The sequence below is a fragment of the Mirounga angustirostris genome, unplaced genomic scaffold (assembly GCF_029215605.1).
Source record: "Mirounga angustirostris isolate CCGP_5_RB_7025 unplaced genomic scaffold, mMirAng1.0.hap1 SCAF_6, whole genome shotgun sequence".
Lineage (NCBI taxonomy): Eukaryota > Metazoa > Chordata > Mammalia > Carnivora > Phocidae > Mirounga > Mirounga angustirostris.
This window is the reverse complement of record NW_026991714.1, coordinates 119,114,468-119,134,271: the sequence shown is the minus strand read 5'-3', so window position 1 is coordinate 119,134,271 and position 19,804 is coordinate 119,114,468.

Sequence of the window (19,804 nt, the reverse complement as noted above, 5' to 3'; positions counted from 1 at the left end):
AGTTTGCCAATCCCTGGCTCAAACTATCTTGAAAGCTGTCTAGCCTGCTGACTGAAAGCTACAGTTTGGAAAAAGTTTGACTCCGATATTTTTCCTTTTTGCTTTGCCAAGTCCTCGGTTAGGTGATCTTCTCTTATACTTTTCACCAATAGAAAAGGCCACCCTACATCAAGGCAACACTGAGAATCTTTCAGAAAGCACTGACAGCTTCTGAAAGTTATTTTTCTTTTTTGTTATGTCTTATTTCTTTGATTTATAGTCACCCATTGACCATCTTGAGAATTAGTCACCAAGTAGTATTGCCGTCTTTATTTTCTGAGATATATTCAGTTTGACAGTCTAAAAGGAAAATTTGGCATAATGATGATTTTATATATAATTTTTAATCTGTTGTAAATTAGAATGATTTGCACCAGGCTTTTGCCTAGATCTTGCTATGCTTTGTAGGAACATAGTCAAATTTATTTCCTTTGAGCCCATACTAGCAGCTTAAGTCTGCAGCTTCACCAATAAGGAGAGTAGTGCAGAGAAATCGAGAGGCAGGAGGATGTAGAGGTATGGACAAAGGCTTTAGAAGCAAACAGAGAAATTATAATTCCAGCCCCAACACTCATTAGGTGTGTGTTTTGAGGCAAACCATTTAGCCCCCTGAAGCGTCAGTTTTTATCTATAAAACAAGAAGTATCGTTCCTACCACATGGTGATACTGTAAGGACGAAATACAGCCGTGTATGTGAAGCTCCTTCCCAGGATTTGGCACAAAGATGTTTTCAACATTTTAATTACCTTCTTTTTTTCACTCTCTCCCCTTCTACCAGGCCTGTTTCATTGCTAACACCTTAGAATATAGAAATTCATTATTACTTGAGGTAGTAAATGTTATGTGAACTAGTTGGTGAAAGAGTAGGTTTATCTAGCTCGGGGGTAATAGAGTGACCATCACCAAAGCCTTTTTCTTAACCTTGACAAAGCTCGGAGTCTTCAGTTCCACCACTAGGTGGATCAAGTCCTGAAGTCCAAGTGGGCCAATACTATGGTATAAATCACATTCTATGCACGTGTCATGTAGGGCTCTGTTTCATGTGTGTAAATGGAGCTGGAGAATTGAGACAGTATGTGTATTCTTGCAAGGGACGAAAACGTGGCTTATTGCCTCATTACTTCAGGTGCATGTGTTTTTAGTAAAAATGTCCCAGAATGATTATTTTTCATTCTCACTGGGGCGTACACAGTCCTTATGGTTTAATTGATTGGATAATTTGTAATTAGATATAATTGGAGCTTCTATTTGTGGCTTCCTTAGGAGTCACATGGACTTTATGACTTTATTATCTCCATCAGAGTTACCACATTTTTTTCTCCCCTATAAGAAATATATTTGTCATTTACCATTCCTGAGAGGAGAGGAATAGAGAAGGGAGGGAGGAAACAAATATGCTCTCTACTGGCCCTGGCTCAATTCTGATAGCATCCTTTCTCTGCTGCTATTCTAGTGCAAGATTGGTGCTTCCGTAGTGACTTGCCAGAATCCAAACAACTTAACTGTACTTTGGTGACTTGGGTCTTAGAAGTATAAAAGAGTATTTTGTTGAAAAGCTACAAAAAGAGCCAGTATCCATTGAAATTACATAAATAGGGTTTGCATGCTCCATGAGTTACATTTGCCATAAGAAAGGACAGTAGAAAGATGCTTTGTTATTGATCCAAACACATATAAAGCCAAAAGCTTAATGGGCTTTAATCTTGAACAATTTAAACTAATAAAATTAAGGATAGACATGGCAACTTTCCTAAAATTATTTACCTAATTTACTTTGTAATTACCTTGATGTCTTCCGTGTGTCCTAAATTAAATGCCTTTTGCCTCATTTTTAGTCCATATTCCATTTGAAGTTGGTTTTGGTAGAAAAATCACATTCATTTGTGTGTGGACCCCCAGAGGTCTTGGGGGACTGGGGGAACGCCTGCAGCCAATTTTGCTGGCCTTTTGTAGCAGATACAATAACACAGCTGTGGATATGTTCTTCAAATGGACTGTCTCAGCAGCCCTGGGGGTGAACTGCTGGATAGTAGAACTCTAGAGAGAGTCAATCAGCATTGCATGGATAGAGTGGAATTGACAGTTGCCTTCTATCTAGGAGACACTTGAGATCCACCTTCCTTCACAGCAGACTGTTAGTTGTGCGGTGTATTTGGGTCTCAACTGTATCCCAGAATGTCAGCCAGTGCCTGGAAACTGAAATCAATGGATACTGGCTCCAGATTCTTTATAGCGGATGCCTAAACTACTGGTGCTTGGTAATTAATTTGGACTTTTCACCCCTGCCTTGTCTTCTGCCTTATCAATTGAAGTATGTCTTAAATGCTATCTGATGCCACAATTAGCTTTGCTGTATCTTGTATCCATTAAATTGTGCCTCAGTTTTGAAAATCCATTAGTTGTTATGTTATGGCAGGGTTTCTCTCATTGAACTTGGAGACAAGACAATGAAATTTCAAGGAGACAAAGAGGCCAGAGCTAGCTGTTTGCAACTACATTATGTCCTCTCTTCATGGGTGTTTGAGGTCTAGAGGAGTAGATGGGTTTGTTAGGTAGGTTGGCACCCTAGCTAGGTGATTGGGTACAGTCCTAAGCACCCACAGATGGTATATGTGCAGCTGAATAGTAATAGGCTGAGATAGAGTTCTGTGGAGTTCCCTGGTCAGTAGTGAGATAGTCCGGAACTGGATCACAATTATTTAGAATGCTAGCTGGTATATAACAAACAAGCTCCCAAATTGCAGGGCCTTAAAGCAATATAAAGTTTATTTCTCACTCATTTAACATCCCAGTGTCTGTGTTTCACAGGTGGCCTTCCATGTAATTACTCAGGGACCAGGCTAATTTTTCCTCTGTTTTGACTTTCCCTTTTCTTTCAGTCAGTACTGAAAGAGAAACTGTCCCATTCTGGTGGTGACACACACCAGTTCTCCTCATGTTCCACTGGAAAGGACTAGTTATAGGTTTCTGCAGGGAGCTGGGAAATAGTCACGGGCTAGACCATCTTCTCCTAGCCAAGTCCCAACATGCAGAAGGAGAGCTTGAATCTTTGATTGATAGTTAGCCATCTTTGCCACAATAACAGATTGAGTAAGGTTGAATCCAAAAGGGAAACAAGATGGAGGAGAGATGCACAAGGAGGAAACAGGAGTCTGAAGGAATTTCCCAGGTCAGAGTTCAGATGACTGCAACAAGTCTTATTCAATTTCTGAAATTTCTTAAAATATCCTATGAACCATTAAAGGAGTAAATGGGTACCAAACAGAATTCAAAAAAAGATACTTTGCCTTCTTTCATTTATTTTGGCCTCTTTACAGCTCACCTGGGAGTTAAAGCTTTTTCAGAGTCCTCTCTTTTGTATCACTGTACAGATGCATTAACTTCTTTGTTTTTCCTTTCAAGCTTTTATTTAAACTCTAGTTAGTTAACCTATAGTGTAGTATTACAGTTTCGGGGTAGAATTTAGTGGTTCATCACTTGCATACAACACCCAGTACTCATACAATAACTGCCCTCCTTAATGTCCATCACCCATTTAGCCCATCTCCCCCACCTCCCATTCAGCAACCCTCAGTTCCCTATTGTTAAGAGTCTCTTGTGGTTTGCCTCCCTCTGTTTCTATCTTATTTTTCCTTCCATTTCCCTATGTTCATCTGTTTTGTTTCTTAAATTCCACAAATGAGTGAAATCGTATGGTATTTGTCTTTCTCTGACTGACTTATTTTGCTTAGCATAATACACACCAGTTCCATCCATGTCATTGTGAATGGCAAGATTTCATTCTTTTTGATGGCTGGGTAATACTCCATTACACATACACACACACGCACACACACACTCACTCACATACCACATCTTCTTTATCCGTTCATCAGTCAGTGTACATTTGGGTTCTTTCTATATTTTTGGCTATCGTAGATGGTGCTGTTACAAACACTGGGGTGCATGTGCCCCTTTGAATCACCATGTTTATATCCTTTGGATAATTACCTAGTAGTGCAATTGCTGGGTCATAGGGTAGTTATATTTTTACTTTTTGAGGAACCTCCTTGCATTCCCACCGACGGTGTAAGAGGGTTCCCCTTCCTTCGCATCCTCACCAACACCTGTTGTTTCCAGGGTTGTTAATTTTAGCCATTCTGACAGGTGTGAGGTAGTATCTCATTGTGGTTTTGATTTGTATTTCCCTGATGATGAGTGATGTTGAGCATTTTTTCATGTTTCTGTTAGCTATCTGTATGTTTTCTTTGGAGGAACGTCTGTTCATGTCTTCTATCCATTTCTTGACTGGATTTTTAATTTTGGGGTGTTGAGTTTGGTAAGTTTTTTATAGAATTTGGATACTAGCCCTTTATCTGCTATGTCATTTGCAAATGTCTTCTCCCATATGCATTAATTTCTAAACGAAGTCCAGTTCAGAGAAGCTGACTGGCTCTAGCTCTCCTTCCCAAATTGTTAGCACTATTGTATGCTGGCTATGTACTGGCCCTTCATTAACATCATCCTACTCTGTCCTCCCAATGGCCTAATGAGGTACATATTTTAGCTCTAACATTGTTATTAAAATATGCTTTAAAGATATCTTATAGGAATTAAATGGTCTTCTTAGACTTTGCTAGTAAGCCCAAACCTAAAACACTACGAAGGGCCAAGAAGATTCAGATGGGTAGAATCAATAGTGGGAATAATCTTAGTGAAACATGGTAAACAGAATAAGAAAAAAGTATACTAAACAAAAGTAATAGACCTAAAAATTGACTTGTTGTATCTGCTTCCTTAAAAAGGCTCTTAACTATTGTCATAACCATTCAATCCAGTTCAGCAGAGAAAATATATTATGCCTTCCTCTCTTGGGGTTTCTTTTATTGCTAAACCATTATCGTGGCAGTGAGAGATTTTGCAAGGCATAAAAAAGTCACCCCAGGCCCACACTATGCTATGACCCAAGTGGTTTTTACAGCTATTCCCTTAATGTCTATGTCCATATGCCTGCAAGTGAATGAGCCATCCTGACACGTACTTGACAAAGTAACACTTCCAGTTTTGTTTTCCTTTGGGGAAGTGCTAAAACATTCACAACCAAGTGTGAAATTTTAAAATGTAGAATATAAACACATATATGTACTAATTGGGGGGGGAGCTAAACTGTTGTGTTTATTTATGAAAGGTGGAATCCTAGGTAAATTTATTTTTCTTATACTTGTCTAGGTTTTATAATCTTTCTAAATCATTCATTACACTTTTAAATAAAAAACTATAAATATTATCTACAGGGGGACATCTCATTGCAGACCTAGTATTGCTTTTTTGGAATTCTGAAGGAAATCACTATTTTCCAAAATTAGGTAGTTCATTTTTAAGAGAAGCCAAAGAAATGTGTCCATTGAAAACAATAGCTTCAAGGGGTGCCTGGGTGGCTCAGTCAGTTAAGTATCTGACTCTTGGTTTCAGCTCAGGTCGTGATCTCAGGCAAGCCCCATGTCGGACTCCACACTGGGCATGGAGCCTGCTTAAGAGTCTTTCTCTCTCCCTCTCCTTCTGCCCCGTTCGTGCACTCTCTCTCAAAAACAAAACAAAACAAAAAAAATACAAAAGACCACAATAGCTCAAGAAAGACTTTCATTTTAGATCTTGATCATTTACTAAATTCAAATTTTCATTTCTTCAGTTGAAATTATTTAACAGTAATTTGTAGAGTAAGGTCCATGTTGCATGTCCAGTCTGATAAATTCATAGTGAGGTAGGCCATCCCTAAGATAGCCCCCTACCTCTTGGTTTTCATGTCTTAGTGTAATCCCTTCCCCCTGCATGCAAACAGGATGCAGTGACTCACTTCTAACCAATAAAATACAGCAATAGTGATAGAATGTCACTTCTGAGACTAGGTCAAAATGAGTCTGTGGTTTCCTCTCTCTCGCTCTCCCTTCCCTTTTGTTTACTAGCTCTACAAGATGTTGAGAACCATGTCATGAGCTCTCCTATGAAGAGGACCATGTGGCAAAGACCTCTGTCCAATGGTCAACAAAGACCTAAGGTGGTCTGCTAAATAATGAGTTAGGAACAGATCTTAACTCAGTTGAACTTTGATCTTGAACCAGAGGAACCCAGCTAAGCCAAACCTGTATTCTTGATCCATAGAAATTGTGAGATAATATTTGTGGACTTAGGTCACAACACTTTAAGGTAATTTGAATGCAGCAATAGATAATTAACATAAATTAGTCCTGACTGTGTGAAGTAGGGTTCTGCAAAGGGGTTTGAGCCTTTGTCTACTCCTTAGTGAATATAGTCCATCAATTATATTTGTCTGCCATGGACACAGGGTGGGAGGAATGGTGATGTGTGCTATTCTTTGATATGATGAACAGAATAGTAGCCGACAGAATGGACTCATTTCGGGGTTTGGGGAAATGCCCTGGTGTTAATAGGACTTATTATTCCACTACCAGTCATTAATAGAACATAGTCATTGGTCAGATTGGTTTGTATAGATCCTGATTTGTATCTTTCTCCTGAGGAATACAGATTATATGATTTAAGGAGACAGTCAGAGTCTGGGACAAGTTCTGGGCAGCCCAAACCAGCCCAGGGGTACTGGTGTTTCCTGGAGTAAGCCCCAGAACAGAGATCTAGACAGTGAAAGAGAGTGGAGAGAGAAAGGTAATTTTCTTATACTGCATAATTTGCCTGATGTAAGTCCCAACTTGTGGCAGACTGAAGAACTTATGAGTGCAAGCAAAGTAGTCCAGAAAAGATACCCATGCAGCTCTTACATATGTTAGAAGGATGACTGGCTCTGAAGAATTGCTGTTTTCCAAATATTGATACCAAAGTATCCTTGGAAGACCTACAAACCCAATGCTCATCAACACAGGTCCTGGAGCACTATTGAGAGGAGAATATGCTGCCTTATCACAGTGGGGTTCCAATAGGTCTCTAATGAACATTGACCTGTGATCCAAAAGAATGAGAAACTTTGACAAATCTATTTTGAAAGAAACTGCTTGTTTAAAGGGCCCATTTCATAGAAAGCTCAAAGTTCAGGCATGTTTCTTGTCATGGGTGGGGATATACTTGGCACAACCAAATGCCATATTTTTGAAAGTCTGAAAGGAAGTTTTTTTGTAATTCCTTAAGAATTGAAATAAAAATGAGCTTTCTGTGAGATATGCCTGTAGACTGCTGAGGATATACTTACAGATGAAGCATGAACAATGCTAAGAAAATGTTTATGAAGTTAAGGTATGCTTAACCTATTTTTTTAATGTCTGATTTGAAGACTTTAGCAAGATATTTAGAGTATTTTGTGGGCATTATGTTGAGAGAGTGCATGCACGTGTTTATTTAACTCATATAGATTACACTTGCTCCTTATTTAGTTATTCATGGTTCCTAAAGAATCAACTATAATAGGAGCTTGCACATTCTCATATTTTAAAAAATTCAGCAAATAAGGGGCGCCTGGGTGGCTCAGTCGGTTAAGCATCTGTCTTCGGCTCAGGTCATGATCCCAGGGTCCTGGGATCGAGTCCCGCATCGGGCTCCCTGCTCTGTGGGGAGCCTGCTTCTCCCTCTCCCTCTGCCTACTTGTGTTCTCTATCTCTCTGTCAAATAAATAAATAAAATCTTTAAAAAAAAATTCAGAAAATAAGAAAATGTGTGAGAAGTTTGAGGTTTCAGTAGTATTTATGTTCTGCTTTCTTGTTAAACTATGCTCAATATAAATATGAATATTGCCAAGAACCCCCACATGAGATTTTTCCTCATGACTGGAATATTCCTTTATTTCTCTTTATTAATGCTCTAACTTATTCAACATCAGAAACCTTTCCTCATAAGGGAAATATTTTTTGATTTCATTTTCTCTTGCCCCTTTGGAAGTCCCTGGAAGGCTTTTTGTCATACAAGTCCATTGAGAAACACATACACATCTTCACACAAGCTGAGAAAAAAAAGTCTTATTTACAGGAAGTTGAGAAGAGAAATACTAGTAATTTCCTTAGCTTAGTCCAGGCAAGTACAATGGAGACAGTGAAATGGAGCTAGTGTGTCAATGGCTATTTAACACTTGTAGTGGAAAGAATGAGGCCATCTTGAGTCTGAATCTGGATTTCTGGCTTGGCGTTGACACATTAATGTATCCTTTAGGAAGCTAATGGTTTTATTTTACTGATAGAGGAGAGGTAAAAGATGCTTTTCCCAACAGTTTCAAAGGATACTTGATTGTTTTGAGCCCAAGAAGAGCATATCTAGTTACTTGTCTGATATTTTCTCCAGTTGTTTTCTGGACAGACTCTCAGAGGCTGGTTGGTTTGGATCAGAAGAGTGCATGAGCTCCTCATCCCATGTGGCTCCTATCCAACCCCTCTTGTCTCTTCTCTATCAGTTTGATTATCTGCCTCTTCACAATAGAATCTGTCGTTGAAAATTGGATTCAAGTTGAGTTTCACCTGGAAGTATTTGCCTCACAGAGTTAGCACAATTGAAGATAATTAAAATACTCAGTTCTTCTCTGGCTGGTTAAACAGTCCCCAAGTGGTAAAGCAGGTACATCTGCATCTTCAATCTTGTGGCGTCCTGTCGCTCTGTTTGAATCCTTTCCACTGCATACAGATTATATATTCCACATCTTCCTGACCATAGAACATATTATTTCTTAATAAGGCTTCAAAGGAAATATATGCACTTTTCATGCCACTCAGAGGAGTGAGCTCTGGGTTTGCTTTGGTGCCATCAGAGCTGCGGCTGCATTTTCTGGGGTTAGGAAGCAGAGTCAGGCACTCAGCCAACCCAGGAGGGACACAATTAGACAGACATAGAATACCCTACTAAAGTCCTAAGAGAGCAATGAAACTAAAAGGACAGCTTTTAGTTTCAGCACAAAAAATCCTGACCCCAAAGTAACTTCAGTTACTCAAGGGCTGTTTGAGCAGAAGAATAGAGAGCCTTTCCTTTAGGGCCTAAACCCAAAATATCAAGAAGTGAGCCTTGATGTTCTTTGAAGTTCCTAAATGCCTCATTCATAGATTTCAGCTGACTGAAAACCCAGTTGTTCTAAGGACGAGGCATAAATAAGATCATTATATGGTTGAGTAATATAATTCGCCCATCCCAATTACTGGCACCACCAAGCACCTGGTTGCTCAGTTGCCCCAAATTGGAAATTATCCTCAATATCTTCCTCTGTCAACCCTGAAATCCAATTAGTCACCAAAAAAAATATTGATATCACCTCCAAAATCTATCTCAAATGAATACATTTCTCTTCATCTCCATTGTCACCACCCTGGTTTTGTCCGTCAGCTTTTAATTGGACCATTGTGGAGCCTTCCAGTCTTCACTACCTATTTTTAAAAATTTATTCTTAATAAAAATTATATATATTTAAGATATACAACATGATTTGATATACAGAGTGAGATGATTACCACAGTCAAGCTAAATAGCACATTTTCTGTGGTAGTTACCGTATGTGTGTATATGATGAGAGCACCTGAAATCTCTCAGCAAATTGCCAGGATTCAATATGGTGTTATTAACTGTAGTTCAGTCCAGCCCATAGAACAGCCCAGGATCTTCTAAAATGCAAATCGGATCCTATCAGTTCTCTGCTTGTTTCCTGTTGTTTTTAAGATCAACATTGGTGTGCCTGATACTTAATGGCCATTCAGTAAAAGAATGACTGAATGAATTAACCCATTTTGGCTAATCATATTTTGTGGTCTATATAAATAGCACAAATTTTTTGGAGATTTTGAGTAAGGCAGATTTCATGTACTCAGAAAGGACTTTCTGGCTCTATACTATATAAAAACTGCTCAAACACCTTCAAAATTATTATGTTTCTGGGTTATTTATAGACAGATCATCATTTTGCAAAGTGTATTGTTCTTCAGATAGTGAAACATATTGTTCTCTATGTTGTTGCCCTCTTATATAGAGGAGAGTGGAAGAATTGTCTCAGTAGTTCATACATCAAAAGTCAGTTTAAATTTTTTGGCAAGAGTAATAAAACACACTGCTATTCCTTTCTTTCTCCTACCTGTCTTTTCTCCTTTTCTGTTCCCCAGAGGCAACCTCTTTCATTTTTTTATAGCTGATTTTTAAGCTATTTCTATGTCGTTGACATGTTTATAGTGATAGTTCTTGATTTTTGAAACAAAAATTTCTAGATTGCCTCTTGATGTAAAGAAATGTAGTACATAACCTTCATTTGACAACCACCTCCAATGTGCTTCCCTCCCCCTCTTCACGCAATATAATTATATCAGAATTTGGTTATATCAGCATTTAGTGTTTACAGCATCAGGGCCATAAAAATATTTCTATGTGCATCACCTAATATATTGTGATCATGTTTTCTTTCTTGCCTCCTTTCTAGGGTTAATAATTGCATTGTTTTCGTTTTGTTTTCTGTGTGCTTATCACGATATTCTCTGACGGCGTTGGAAACTTTTCACTGTGATCAGGTGCACTAGGTAATCTTGATCAGTTACATTGTTTTCTCCTTTGAGAGCAATCTTGTCCTGGCTAGTCTGAGATTCTTTATTTTAAGCCTGCTGTGCAGTTTTCATCCCAGAAATTCCCCCCAGAAATATTTTTCACTTCTTTCTCTCCCCCCGCTCTGGAAAATTCTAGAAATATCTTACACTTCTCTCTCTCTCTCTTTTCCCCCCTGGTTGGGTTAGATTCCTTTTTTTTCCTGATAGAATGCCCTTTGTTTTGAAGGAGCACATCCTCTAGTAGCTTTCTGACCTAGCATCTTTGAACATGTCTTTGTCCTACCGTTAAACATACATCATGGTTTCATTGAGGATGGAATTCCAGGCTGAAAATAATTTTCCCTAGACATTTTGAAGACATGACTCCATTGTTCCCTGGTTTCCAGTATTCCAGATAAATCTGATGATATTATTTCTGATTATTTATAAATGATCTATTTTTTTCCCTGGGACCTTCTCAGATTGTCTCTTTAAACCCAAAACTCTGGAATTTGACAATTATGTGCATTTGTGAGAAGCTTCAATGGATACTCTCCTTATAGAAACATATATTTTACTTCTTAATATTGCTCCCCTCTCCATTTTTTCCTATACTTCCTGGTATTTGAATTACCCAGATTAGTTTTCTCATTTTCTTTTTTAATTTTTTTTTTTTTTTTTGAGAGAGAGAGTGGGCACGAGCAGGAGGGAAGGGGCAAAGTGTAGAGGGGAAGAGAGAATCCCACGCAGGCTTCATGCATAGCCAGTGCAGAGCCTGGCATGGGGCTCAGTCCCACGACTCTGAGATCATGACCTGAACTGAAACCAAGAGTCTGAGGCTCAACTGACTGAGCCATCCAGGCACCCCTTTATAAATATCTTTTTTAATCTCTTGATTGTTTTGGTCTTCTTGAGGGAGATCTTTGAGATCTTCCCAACTGTATTTTCCAACATGCGTGTACGTGTGTGTATTCCTGCTTTCACATGTTTTTAATTTTTAAGAGCTATTTTTGAAATGATATGAATGTTCCTTCTTCTAGCATTTTTTCCTCTCTGGAGAAACTAATTACAGTTTTAAAGGAATCTCTCCTTCTATTTATCTCTGTAGCTTCTGAATTCCCTTTCTCTTCAGTAGAGGCTTTTTACTAACATTTAGTCTATGAATATGTGTACGTTTAAGAGTGAGGTACACACACAAAGCTGGCGTGTTTTGTGTATGCAGCGCTTTTGAACTGGTGAACTTCGCTGTAGAAGGTTTAGCTGGGGATCCAGCCATTAGGGGACTCCAGTTTCTCTGCTTTTCTAACTCAGGGATTTCTACCTTATAAAAAAATGGCATTTCTTGTCTATTGTAGTTTTTTCTCTTGTGCTTTTTTCTTTTTATCATCAGCTTAACGTTATCATAGGCTTACATTTACCTATTCTCATACGTTAGCAATGCCCTGCAAGATATTATACATTTTATGTTAAATAATATGTACAGAGTGTTATAAGTTTAGATGGCATGGAGGAGAACCTCCAACAGGGAGGTGCCAGTTCTTCTTAAAGAGAGGGTGAGGGTGTCATTAAATACTTCATAAAGAGATTGACCCTTGGCTAAGTCTTGAGAGATGAAGAGGCATTTGCTGGGCATACAAGAGGCGGAAAAGCATACTGTGCATATGACAGAATAAGAATGCAGGGCCAGGCTATAACAGCATAGTCTTTTCCATAGGACTGCAAGCTGGAACACCATGTGTTCAGGCAGTGGGTGAGAGAGAGGAAGGAAGCTCCAGAGTTAATCAAGTTCAGGTGATAGAACTCCTCCATTCTGAAGTCCTGTGCAAAGCATCATGGATAATAAAAGCTGAGTGAGACTCCGTTTCTTCCCTAAGCAGCTCACAGTCTCTTAGGGAAGGAAAGATACAAAAATAAAATGCAATGATGCTGGGCGTAACTGTGTGAATTTAAATATCTTTTTCCAAGAAAAAGAGATTGTATCTGATAGAAAAGGTTTTGTAGAGGAAGAAACATTTGTAAGGCCACATTTAGATGAAAGAGTTTCAAGATGGAAAGGAATTAGCATGGTGCTGGACATAGAAAGGATAGTTGGAGAACAGGAGTCTAATCTGGTTGGTACAGAGAAGGGCAGGATAAATCCGATGGTGGGGCCTGGGCCATGGGGTGGATGGTCTTGGATGCCAGACTGGACAGTCTGTGCTTCATTTTGAACACCAAGAGGATTTGTGCACACAGTCAAATCTACTTACGATGGCAATTTATGTCTTGATGTACACTCCCCCTCTCTTCCTTGTTCCTGGTGAATGTCCTTCCTTAGTGTTTGAGCATGAAACATCATGAACAGTAAGTAGTAGTCTCTTATTTTCCTCCTTATGTCCATCCTCTCCTTTAATTCACTCTTCACAGCTTATCCAGTGAGCCCTAAAAATGCAAATTGAGTAATCTCTCTGTTTTTCATGGCCAACCACTGCACTTGGTGTGAAATTCAATTTTCGTATTGTGGCCACGAAATCCCAAAGCCTCTGGCTCCTGACCACATCCTGGACTTCATGTTATACCACTTTACTTGTCACTCTTTACCTTCCATTCAAATATTCAATTGTTCTTCCTTCTATTCCTTTAAGGTGACGAGCTTACTCCTCTATCGGGGCTTTTGTACTTACTGTTCCCTCTACCTGGAACACTCCTTTTATTAGCTCTTTGCATACATAGTTGGTCCCTATGTGGTTTTAGGTGTCAGATAAAAGGTTATTTCCCCAAAGAGGCTTTTCCTCTGGCCATCCTACTGAAACTACCTTCTGCCCCTTCTTCCTCTTAATCTGTGGCATTGCCCAATCTATTTGCTTTGGAGCACTTTTCTTCAAGTGTAATTATATTGTTTAATTGTGTGGTTTAACTGTTACCTGTTTCTCATCCCACTAGAAATTACCCCTCCAGAATTTAGAGATGTTGTCTTTCATATTTTCTGCTGTATCCCTGATGCCTAGCATAGTTCTTAGCATATAATACTCAATAAATACTTGTGGAATAAAGAAAAAATGGAGACGTTATTATATTGAAACGCCTCTTTTCATTCTTGTCACATTAACTCCATAAATTTTGAATGGATTCTTAAGAATCTTTGTAATCAAATCATTTCTTTCCTTGTTTTTATTCTATATCCTTCCTTATATCTATAAACAGTTATCTGCTACACTATAAGCTCCATGAGGGAAGCGACTAGGTCTCTGTCTTTGAACATTTTACTCTTGGTGTCTTGACCATAGTAGATGCTCGCTGAATGCTTTAAAGATGCCTGCATGATGAGAAAGGCATGTAAGGAAGTAAGAGGTAAATGGTGGGACTCTTTTGCATGGGAGGCAGGGATTTGTTTCTAGTCTCCCATAAAACATTTAACTGATGATGATTATGATTAATTATTCCTTGTCCTGGCTCTATTGATAAGTGGGTTTTTGACCTTGGGCATACAGATACACTGCAGATGAAAAATTAAAATTCAGAAGTACGTATCTGTTATTTTGAGTGTGGAGTAACTGTATCAGAACTCCCTGGGGTGCACATTAAACATGCAGCTGTTTTTTGTTTTTGTTTTGTTTTTTGTGGGGTTTTTTTTTTTGGTCTCTACCTGAATTTCCACTTGCCTAACATCTCTGAGACTGGGGTGTGGGGATCTAAATTTTAAAAAGCTCTTTCAGTAATTCTTATGCAGACCAAAGTCTGAGAAACACTGGTGATGGTTTGTATTACATGACCTTCTGTGATTCTGAATTCTGCTAGGTAACTGCAGTAGTATATATTGGCCATCTGGTGAGAGAAAGAGCCATAATCTTTAGTTATTGCTCATATAGATTGCTGTTGCAGGAAGTTCCCTAGTAATTCTTGTCAGTTGCTAAGCAATGTGCTGTTTCCCGTGAGTAATGGTCTATTCTTTGCATTATATTGTATTAAATTCCATTATTTCTCAGGCTTTGTGTCTCAGAAAAATAAAACTGTGGTATGGTAATTTCTCTTAGGAAGTATTTCTGCTTATGTAGATCACATAGTTCATGAGTCAGATTCTTCAAATATATAACTTTTGGGGACTAACCCATCTATTTTGGGAAGCTGCCTTAACTTCTTCCGGTTATGGTTCCAACTTGGTACGTTGCTGCTATTAATTCTGCAACATGATTACAACAAAGGGGTGTGGGAATTCAGTGGTCACTGAGGGCCACTGAATACCAGCTGGGGAAGAGTGATGCTCTATTGAAGCGGAATACATGATACAAAAAATGAAAAATACTTGCAAAAATTCAAACAAGGAATAATTTCCGTCTCCCTGGCAAATTCAAGGAAGGTCTTGGGGAGAGGGTAAATTGGATGAGCAGTAAGTGTCGACAGCGTTTCCGTGGAGGAAGGGGAGTAAAGCTGCTAACTGAAGAGTGACACAGGTGCAGGAATTGGGTAGAAGTGGGCACAGGAGGAGAAGTAGCTTTTTCTGGAAGCCCAGCTCCAAGGGAATTAATTTCTGTCTGTATCCAATATTCAGCATGTTTAATAGAGTTCTAGAAAATGCTTATAAGCTGAAAATTGAAGCAAGACACCCTTAAGAAATTGTATGGATATTTGAGAAAACAATGACCCTACAAGGATTTTGTAGGAGGGACATGTTTTTCATTCTCAGCTTTTCAGACTGAGACTAGCCGGGAATTTAATGTCTATAAGCCATCTACCTGCTTCATGTTTGAGCCAACACAATGGTTTCAAACTAATAATTTTTTTTTTAAAGATTTTATTTATTTCACAGAGACACAGCGAGAGAGGGAACACAAGCAGGGGGAGCGGCAGGCAGAGGCAGAAGCAGGCTTCCCGCAGAGCAGGGAGCCCAATGTGGGGCTTGATCCCAGGACCCTGGGATCATGACCTGAGCCGAAGGCAGACGCTTAACTGACTGAGCCACCCAGGTGCCTCACTAAGAATAACCTGGCTGAGAACTCTTGTCTTATGTTTCAGATATTTCCAGGAATGCCAAGAATCACTCAACAATAGCTCTAAAAATTAATTACATTGGAGACTCATCAAAACTTGGATTAATGCATAAACTAAATAATTACCAAGAATAATGACAATGACACTTAATATTGGTGCCACAATTTTACAATTTATAAAGCATTTATTATTCACTTTTGTCATCTTCCATTCCTAGCACCATCTCATTTAATCCTCACCATGGTCTTGTAAGGTAGGTCTTCCCTCCCAACAGTCAAAGAGGTACAAATGGTTTGTCCAAAGTAAAAATACTACTTAGTGGTTTGGATGGCTGAAGGAAGTAGTTACCCACCTTTGCATAGGGGAAGGTTTATACCCAGCCTCCTCTGTGCTTTGAAGGTATCTAGGAGTTGTGAGGTCCTGGATAGGCAGAACTTTCCCTTTTGAACCCTAGGTCCCATCTTCAATGACCTATGGTAGAAACTCTGAAGGAGAACCAGAATATAGGAAAACGTTGGAACTGTGTGTTGAGTGACACCCAAGAGTGTTATTGGGAGCTTTGGAATGGGTCAGGGCCTGATATCTCCCCTTTCCTGGATAGGGAAACAGAGAGCTGAAGGGGGCCTTGTGTCAGAGCCCAGAGAGCTCCCAGGTTAGAGGACCAGTCTCAGCACCACTTTGCCAGCAGCAACTGGCCGCTCTGCATTTACATACCGGACTGTTTCACTAATTCAACCCACTAATTTTCCAGTATGTATTTTCTGTAGGACTTAACAGCCTGCATTCTTACGAGCCTAAGGGGCTCACAGGATCATTCATGGGAAGTGGGGGCAAGAGCTTGGCTCTGCTTTGCAGCTGTCCTGTGCTGGTCGCCACTTCAGTGCCCATACTCTAGCTGAGAACTGACATACAGTGGGCGTTCCGTGCTGAAGAAAAGGGAGAGCATTGCTTATAAGGGATGTTTGGAAGGGACGTCTTCTGCAGTCAGTGAAGGGCATCGAGTAAGGACAAGAAAAATGGAACTGCCACATCAAGAGGGAATCTCAGCAGTTGATTTGGAAGGTTAACAGCATGTTACAGTATATTTATGACTTTCCAGTTCCAGAAAAATGAAGCCACTAAGTGGCCAACAGAAGACAAATCATTGGAGAAGTCAGTAGTCGAGTCTCCACGGTCGGCACGTACAGCTCATCCAATTTACCTTCTCCCCAGGACCTTCCCTGAGCAGAGTTTCCAGCCCAGAGTTCCTCCCTGACTTCTCCTGTCTCTCAAGGTTCACCCATGGGCAGGATCCTCGGCACCAGTGTGCCCAGCATGACCGATAAGCCTCAGAGTGCTGCCTGTTTGTTTCCTAGTTCAGGAAGACCTATTAATGAAAGACTCACACCACTCACCATTCCACTAATTTCTCTTTTTAATGCAGAGAGCAGAGTGTGAAGACCTACAACTGCACTGCAGTGTAGAAGTATATGAGCTGTAGAAAAGTAGCTCTTGGTAAATTGTGCATCCTTTCTTTTCAATGTGCCCTAGGTCATCTAGATGAAAAAAAATCCAAGCTGTGAGAAGTCATCTATTCCTGCAGCCTGTTTCCCACATGGAAACCTAATCACCTCTGCCGAAGTGAATCTGGGTCCTTGGCAGTGACTGGGTATGACTTACGGGGCTTAGACCTCCAAGTACAGCAGTACCCAGCAGGAGCAGATGGACTTCTAAGCAACCAGACAATAATTTCCTAATGCCAGGGCTGAGAGCCAGAGCCAGGCACGTTTCGCTTCTTGCCCTCCCCACAGTGCAGAGACTGATAAACAGAACATGAGGTTTTCCAATATAATGTATGCAAGCAACCTACTTAGAGCAGGCTTCCCCCCCCCCCCTCCAAGTGTCACCATCTCTCTTTACTTGGCAAGTGGAGCCAGCCATTAGTAAGACTATCCAACAGTGACCCACAAGGCGGGACAGAAAGCTTGAGGGGTTAAAGCCTCCGGTGGACAGCAAAGAGGACAATTTAAATACACCTTATATATCCTCCTTTATCTTAGGTTAGTATGACTAATGCATGGGACTTTATCTACACTTTGTTTCAATGAGGAAATGATTCGAAAAGCAAGTAAGAGAGGGCCTGGCCCCTAGAAGCACTGCTATAATAAAATCACTGTTAGTAAAATCTGGTATGAATAGAATGAGGGTTAACACTGCTATTATGATAATTATAGTCATTATGACTATTGTCAGGTTTGTGGAATAAGAGATCACAATGTGGTACAAAGAAAAAGAAGGATAACATGTTTAAGATTAAAAGACACTGAACCCATAAAAATCTATTCATTTTTTCCAGGTTTATTGAAGTATAATTGACAAAACTGTAAGTATACAACATGATGTTTTGATATAAGTATATATTGTGAAATGATTACCACAATCAATCTAATTAACATATCCATCACCTCACATAGTTACGGACGGTGTGTATGCGTGTGTGTGTGTGTGTGTGTTAGAACACTTAAGATCTACTTAGCAAATTTTGTGTGTATACTACATCATTAACTATGCTCACCATACTGTACATTAGGTCTCCAGAACTTATTTTATAACTTGAAGTTTTACCCTTTGATGGAAATCTCCCACTTCCCCTACCCTTCAGTCCCCTGTGACCACTCTTCTCTGTTTCTATGTGTTCAGTTTTCTTAGACTCCATATATAGGTGAGATCATACAGTATTTGTTTTTCCACGGTCTGGCTTGTTTCACTTAGCATAATATTCTCTAGGTTCATCCATATTGTCACAAATATCAGGATTTCCTTCTTTTTTATGGCTGTAAGTATTCTATGTCTATGATTTTCTTTATCCATTCATTTGTCAACAGACATGGAAGTTGTTTACGTATCTTGGCTATTGTGAATAATGCTTCAGTGAACTTGGGAATGCAGATCTCTCTTTGAGAGACTGATTTTGTTTCCTTTGAAAAAAGGAGTGGGATTGCTGGATCATGTGTTAGCTCTCTCTTTTAATTTTTGTAGGAAACTCCATACTGTTATCCATAGTGGCTATACCAATTTACATTCCCACCAACACTGCACAAAGGTTTCCTTTTCTCTATAGTCTCACCAACACCTTGTTATCTTTTGTCTTTTTCAAAATAGCCATTCTAACAGGTGTGAGGTGGTATCTCACTGTGGTTTTGATTTGCATTTTCCTAATTATTAGTGATGTTGAAAATCTTTTCATATACCTCTTGGTTATTTGTATGTTCTCTTTGGAAAAATATCTATTTAGGTCAGGTGTCCATTTTTAATTTTTTCTTTGTTTCTGGTTTTCTGTTTTGTTTTTGTTGTTTTTGTTTTGCTATTGAGTTGTAGGAGTTCCTTATAGGTTTTGGATATTAACCCATTACTGAATATATGGTTTGCAAGTATCTTCTCCCCTTCTATAGGTTTTTATGCCTTTTCATTTTGATTACTTCCTTTGCTGTGCAGAAACTTTTTAGTTGTTCCACCTGTGGTTTTGTTTTTGCTTTTGTTTCCTGAGCTTCTGGTGTCCTATCCAAATAATCATTACCAAGACCAATGTCAAGGAGATTTTCCCCTATATTTTCCTCTAGGAGTTTTAGGATTTCAGGTCTTTTCAGTCTTTAATCCATTTTTGTTGATTTTTGTGTATGGTGTTAGATAATTTCATTCTTTGACACGTGCCTAGCCCTCCACACCACCATAGGTGAACCGTGGGACCTGAAGCAGCCCTGTGACCCACCTCCAGTCCCACTTTCCTGCCAGTTCAGAGTTGGTCCTGATCTCGTAGGGACCCAGCAAGAGACAGCCATTCATGCCCCTGATAACAGGCCTGCCAACCAGCAGCCATGTGACCTAGATCCAGTCTCACTTGACTGATATTCTGGAGACAATCCCATCAGTAAGGAGACCTGGCAGGAGAAGGTCTTTGCCTCCTTTAAAAGAAAAAAAAAAGTCTGTAAAGACAGGAAGAAACTCCTTCAAACGCACAGACACCAATGCAAGGCCACATGGATCACGAAGAATCAGGCAAACATGCCATTACTGAAGGAAATTAATAAAGCTCTAGTAACTGATCCTAAAGAAATGGAGATCAACAAATTGCCTGACAAAGAATTCAAAATAATTGTCCTAAGGAAGCTCATTGAGCTACAAGAGAACAACAAATTGAGGAAAAATCAATTCTTAAAATACCAACATCTATATTATTCCTCCCTAAAGAGCTTTGGCGATGTAATAGTTTCCTACAAAACTATTCAATGATGGGGTAGCAGCTTCGTGCAATAGGTATTTTTAGCAGATAAATTCT